Below are 7,062 nucleotides of genomic sequence, written 5' to 3'. Positions count from 1 at the left end.
GGAAGATACCAATAGCCCTCTGTCACCACATGAGCGGTTCGGGCATGCAAAACAGATTTATTTCTTGAAGGTTTAGAGAATGGCACATGCAAATTTACTTGGAACGGCAGGTAGATACCACAAATAGGTATGTATGGTGGACTCTCATGGAAAAACTTTTGGATTTATGGAAGTGGATGCAGAAGCAACATTCCCGCTTAGTACAAGTGAAGGCTAGCAAAAGACTGGGAAGCGACCAACTAGAGAGCGACAACAGTCATCAAGATGCAATGAGTTTGACTAACATTGAATTCAAGAATGAAAAGGATATAAATCACCATGAACACGAACATCATAGAGGCTATGTTGATTTTGTTTCAACTACATGCATGAACATGCGCCAAGTCAAGCCACTTGAAACATTCAAAGGAGAATACCATCCTATCATACTACATCATAGTCATCTCAAAATCTATGTTGGCAATCAAGACAAACCATTATAAGCTCTCAGCTAAATAAGCATGGCATCAGAAACTATGATCTCTAAGTTGTCATTGCAAACATGGTTCTCTCACAACAAAGCTAAATCTGGGTCGACAAGCTAGTCATATTTACAAAAACAAAATAGATAGATTTCATACGAGCTTTTTAGTCTCAGTCACTCCATCATATATCATCATTGTTGCCTTTCATTTGCATGGTCGAACGATGAAAACGATAATCAGCGCATTGGACTAAGCTAAATCTGCAGGCAAACACAAAGGAGAAGACAAAATAATATGGCTCTTTGAAAGCTGAACAGGTAAGTATGTAAGAACCACTAAGCATTGTAACCAATATCTTCTACCTTGACACAAAGAAAAAGAAAGCTATTTACACGGGAAAGCTCCCAACAAGCAAAAGAAGAAAGAAAAATCTTTTTGGGTTTTCTCAAAAGGACACAAGACAAGAAAACAAGAAAACAAAAAGAAACTAGCATGGACAGTACAGTGGCAAAGTGTAAACAACGACTAACAAAGCGAAAGCATAAGCATGAATGTAAAGTCGATGGGAACACGTACTCCCCCAAGCTTAGGCTTTTGGCCTAGCTTGGTCTACACCCATGGTGGGAAATAACCAGCTCCGGGATACTCTGGAGCAGACTGTGGATGCCACTGCTGTGTGAGCTCCTCTGGCTCCCACTGATAAACTGGCGTTTGGTAATCGACTCGCGGCTCGGGCACGGGCACCTGTGGTTGAGCCAAGCCCCAATATGCGTAGATGTCCGAGGGCATAATAGTGTACCTGCCTGCATGAAGATCGAACAAAGAAGGAGCAGGCAAAGTAATAGTCTCTCGAGTACCCTGACTAAACTCCAGATTATAAATCATCCGTCTACTAGTATCTCTATCCAGAAAATCATGGCGAACCATGCTATCATAATATAGATATCTCTCAGGGAGAAGCATCTCTCCTTCCTCTCCCAGTCTAATGGGTCTCTCAATGTGTCTGGCAAGACGGGTAGCATAGATACCTCCATAGACGACTCCTTTAGAACGGTTCAGGTTCAACCATTGAGCTACTATAGTGCCCAAGCTATAAGTCTTATCGTTATAAAGGTCTTCGCTCAAAACCGCAAGGTCTGGAGAACTAAGTGGTCCAGCCTCCCCTCGGCCAATCAAACATTTTCCCACAAATAGTGAGAAGTACCGAAGCACAGGAAAATGTATGCTAGCAATTCTAGTAAGAGACACTCCTCTCTCCTCTCCAACAGCATTGGAACCAATGAAATCCTCCAAGTCTCGTGGACGAGGGTCACGGATATCCCGAACACAAGGTAATTTGCATACATTGCAAAAATCCTGTAGCGTCATGCACTGGGGGACATCGTATATCATGAACTCTACCATGGGAGGATTCTTCCTCGGATAAAAGTTGAAGCTTTGAACGAAAATATTGGTGAGGAGGAGATATTGTGGGCACTTATCTTCAACGAACGCAGTAAGACCTGCGTTCTCCACCAAGTAATAAAAGTCTTCATAAAGTCCGGCGGCGCGCAAAAATTCATCACTTGGCCACTCGCACGCTCGAACTTCTGTGACTCGAGGGACTACGTACTTGGGGTGATTCTTCTCATCCTCCTTGGTGTTACGGCTTGAAGAGCCTCTCAAGAACCTCCTCATCTTTTCCTTTTTCTAGCTCTGAAAAATTCTAAAATTTTTAGAGACTTCGAAAGAAAAGTGAACCAGGATCAATCCAACTTGTAGCAACTACTCCTACTAGTGCCTATAGACCGTATCATGCGCTAAAACTACTTGGAACCAGCTAAAATCATCATTTATAGCTCAAGAACAGGGTCACCAAGGTAGCAAGAATTCGCGAAGGATAAAGCACTAGAGCAAAAACCAATTGGACCAATGGAGGAGTCACTTACCAAGGAGTAATTTCCCCAAAACAGTTCGGAGAATGGTGCTTTGAGCATGGAGATCGAAAATCACAGCCAAATGAGCAAGACCACGGGTTTGAGCTGCGAAACAATTTTTTCTGGAGGTGGAAGAAGAGGCTGAAAGCTGGAGTGAGTGGAGGGGGTGCCTGTGGGCCCACAAGCCTGCACCCCGCTACCAGGGGGGTAGGTGGCGGGGGGGGGGGCTTGTGGCCCACTGGTCAGGCCCCCTGACCAGCTCTCAGGCCCAGAAATTTTCAAATATTCCAGAAAAAATCATACTAGATTTTCAGGACCATCGGAGAGCTTTTATTTTCGAGGTATTTTTCTCCGGGATGCTAAAACAGAAAACATGAAAAGCTAAACTAATTCCATCATTTTTCTTCTAAGCAATAGAAAAGGAAGACTCAAAATAGAGGTATGTGACTCTCTGATTCATCCGTTTCATGGTCATCGGAAGAAATCCGTCAATGGGATTGATCAAGTCCTTATGACAAAACCTTCTCGAATTGCAAGAGAGAACAGAGAATTTTCGAATAGACACTAAGTCACCTCAATGGGGATATGAATCTCCCAACAAGCAAATCATACTTCATCTTGACACGAGGAATAGGGCATTCAAAGCTCCCAATGAGAATCGATGAAGTCTTTTCGATAGCATTGATGCAATGTACTGGATATCGTTTCTTCGGAAAGTGCACTGTGTGCTCATTACCGTTGACATGGAAAGTGACATTGCCTTTGTTGCAATCTATAACAGCCCCTACAGTGTTTAAAAAGGGTCCTCCGAGGATAATAGCCATGGCATCGTCCTCGGGAATATCCAAGATAACAAAGTCTGTTAAGATAGTGGTATTAGCAACCACAACACGCACATCCTCGCAACTGCCGATAGGGAAAGCAGTTGATTTGTCAGCCATTTGCAGAGAAATTTCAGTGGGTGTCAACTTATCCAACTCAAGTCTACGATAAAGAGAGAGCGGCATAACACTAACACCGGCTCAAAGGTCACATAAGGTAGTTCTTACGTAGTTTCCTTTAATAGAGCAAGGTATAGTGGGCACTCCGGGATCACCAAGTTTCTTAGGAGTTCCACCTTTGAAAGTGTAATTGGTAAGCATGGTGGAGATTTCAAGATATGGTATCTTCCGTTTATTAGTCACGATATCTTTCATGTACTTGGCATACAGAGACATCTTGAGCATATCAGTTAACCGCATCTGCGGAAAGACGGGTCTTATCATCTCAACGAAGCGCTCAAAATGCTCATCATCCTTTTTCTTGGATGGCTTAGGAGGAAAGGGCATAGGTCTCTGAACCCATGGCTCTCTTTCTTTACCATGCTTCCTAGCAGTAAAGTCATTCTTGTCGTATCTCTTAGGTCGTGGATTATCAGGATTAACCGTAGGTTCAATACCACATCCTCATCATGGCTAGGTTAAGCATTATTATGAACATCACTGTCCACATTGTCACCAGGTTCTTGTTCATCACCAGATTGTGTTTCCGCATCAGACACAGAAATATGATTAGGTTCTTCAGGTATGATAGTATTTGGTGAACTGGCATGCAGGTTTCTATCATCCTTATTCTTCTCCTTAGGATGACTAGGTGTATCAGCATTGATTCCTTGAGAATCTTGATCAATTCTCTTAGGATGACCTTCAGGATACAATGGTTCCTGAGTCATTTTGCCTCCTCTAGTAATGACTCTGACAGAGTTGTCATTCAATTCATTGAGCAGGTCATTCTGAGCTTTAAGTACTTGTTCTTCCTGAGTAGTAATCATAGAGGCATGTTTACTCAGAAGCTTCAGAGCATTGACATATCTGTCTACACAAGCACTTAAATGGCTAAGCATACGAGTACTTTGTTCCAAATGTCTGCTAACATAGTCATTGAAACTCTGTTGTTTGGCAAGAAAGTTGTCAAATTCATCAAAGCATAGGCTAGCAGGTTTATCAAAAGGAATATCACTCTCGTCAAACCTACGCAGAGAATTCACTTCTACTACCTGTATCGGGTTATCGAGACCTTGGATCTCTTCGATAGGTGGTAGATTTTTGACATCTTCAGATTTAATGCCTTTCTCTTGCATAGATTTCTTGGCTTCTTGCATATTTTCGGGACTGAGGAATAGAATACCTCTTTTCTTAGGAGTTGGCTTAGGAGGTGGTTCGGGAATAGTCCAAGCATTATCGTTGATCAAGAGGTTATTCAGTAGAGTCTCAGCTTGTTCTACAGTTTGTTCCCTAAAAACACAACCGGCACAACTATCTAGGTGGTCTCTAGAGGCATCGATAAGTCCGTTATAGAGGATATCAAGTATCTCGTTCTTCTTGAGAGGGTGATCAGGCAAAGCATTCTGTAGCTGGACGAGCCTCCCCCAAGCTTGTGGAAGACTCTCTTCTTGGAGTTGAGCAAAGTTGTATATTTCCTGCAAGTCAGCTTGCTTCTTATGGGCAGGGAAGTATTTCTCACAGAAGTAATAGACCATCTCCTGGGGACTACGCACACATCCAGGAGCAAGAGAGGTGAACCAGGCTTTAGCGTCATCCTTTAGAGAGAAAGGAAACAACTTAAGGATATAGTAGTGGCAGATCTTCTCCTCATTAGTGAAAAGGTTGGCTATTTCGGATAGTTTGGCAAGATGGACTATGACCGTCTCAGACTCATAACCGTGAAAAGGATCAGATTCGACTACAGAGATTATCTCAGGGTCGACACAAAATTCATAATCCTTATCGGTGACAAAGATAGGAGAAGTGGCAAACTTCGGATCATTTTTCATCCTAACTTCTCGAGATTTTTCCTTCCACTTGAGAATTAATTTCTCAGCGTCATAGGCATCCTTACACACAAGAAAATCCTCAGCTATCTCTCCCTCCATAACGTAACCCTTAGGTATATCAGGAAATTCATATCTAGGAGAGCTAGATCTAACAGGAGCAAAAGCAGGTTCTATCTCAATAGCATCAGCAATTTCAGAAGCATCACGAGCATTGGCAGTAACTCTAGCAATATGAGCATCAAGGAACACTCCTAGTGGAACATCAGGCAAAATAGAATCTCTAGCATCATCTGGCAAAGCAGTATCAAGCATAGTATCATGCATAGTATCAAGCATAGCATCTCTAGCAGTATCAGGCGTAGTATCAAGCATAGCATCTCTAGCAGTAGTATCAAGCATAGTATCTCTAGCAGTAGTATCAAGCATAGCATCTCTAGTAGTAGGCGACATATCAAGATTTCTAGCAGGAGGTGAAGTCGCAAACTTACTCATAACTGAAGGTGAATCAAGTGCAGAGCTAGATGGCAATTCCTTACCTCCCCTCATAGTTGAGGGCAAGACTTTGGTCTTCGGATCCTTCAGATTCGTCATAGTGATCAACAAATATAAATCCCAAGTGACTCAGAGAATATAGCAATACCTCCCCGGCAACGGCGCCAGAAAAATGCTGACGTCAGCTGTGCTTCCCTGGAAATGGCTCCAGAGAAGTGTTGATCCTGCAATCTGTAGCGTTAGCTAGACGAATGCTTATGACAACGAACCTTCTCCTGCAACGGCACCAGAAGAATGCTGCTAGCACTCCCCGGCAATGAAACTGGAAGAATGTTGTTGATGGCCCACCAGCGCGTGGGTTCGCAGCAGTTTTCGAGGGTAGAGTATTCGACCCAATTGGTTGGTTTGCACGACGGGAGGTGAGAGTATACTCTCAAGTATTAGCAGCTGAATTTGTCAGATTCAACCACACGTGAAAGATTAGTATCTGCAAGCACAGTAGTAACAACAAAGTAATGAGTAACATAAGTGTAACGAGCAATAGAAGTGGCGAGGAACAGCAGTAGTGACAGCAGTAGCAAGTAGCAACAGTAGCAAGCGACAGTAGTAGCAACAGTAGCAGCAGAGCAAGACAAGTAACAGCAGTAGCAACAATAGTAGCAGCAACAGAGCAAGACAAGTAACAGCAGTAGCATACGTAGTAGCAGCAGCAGCACAGCAAGACAAGTAACAGCAGTAGAAACAGTAGTAGCAGTAGAGCAAGACAAGTAACAGCAGTAGCAACAGTAGGACAAACTCGTAGGCAATGGGTCGGTGATTTGTTTGGATGATATTCATCATGCAACAGCTATAACACGGAGAGATAAGTGGCTAGCTCCCGTTCGTCAATGTGATTTAGGCATGCATTCCGTGTGTCGTCATACGTGCTTAGGGAAAAGAACTTGCATGACATCTATTGTCCATCCCTCCCGTGGCAGCGGGGTCCAAAAGGAAACTATGGGATATTAAGGTTCTCCTTTTAATAAAGAACCGGACCAACGCATTAGCACTTGGTGAACACATGAACTCCTCAAACTATGATCATCACCGGGAGTGGTTCTGGTTATTGTCACTCCGGGGTTGCCGGATCATAACACATAGTAGGTAACTACAACTTGCAAGATCAGATCTAAAACACACATATATTGGTGACAACATAATAATTTCAGATCTGAAATCATGGCACTCGGGCCCTAGTGACAAGCATTAAGCATGGCAAAGTAGTAGCAACATCAATGTCAGAACATAGTGGATACTAGGGATCAATCCCCATCAAAACTAACTCGATTACATGATAGATCTCATCCTACTCATCACCGCCTAGCGAGCCTACGAATAG

Source organism: Hordeum vulgare, chromosome 7H (genome assembly GCF_904849725.1).
Source record: "Hordeum vulgare subsp. vulgare chromosome 7H, MorexV3_pseudomolecules_assembly, whole genome shotgun sequence".
NCBI lineage: Eukaryota > Viridiplantae > Streptophyta > Magnoliopsida > Poales > Poaceae > Hordeum > Hordeum vulgare.
Note: the sequence above shows the minus strand (reverse complement) of the source record.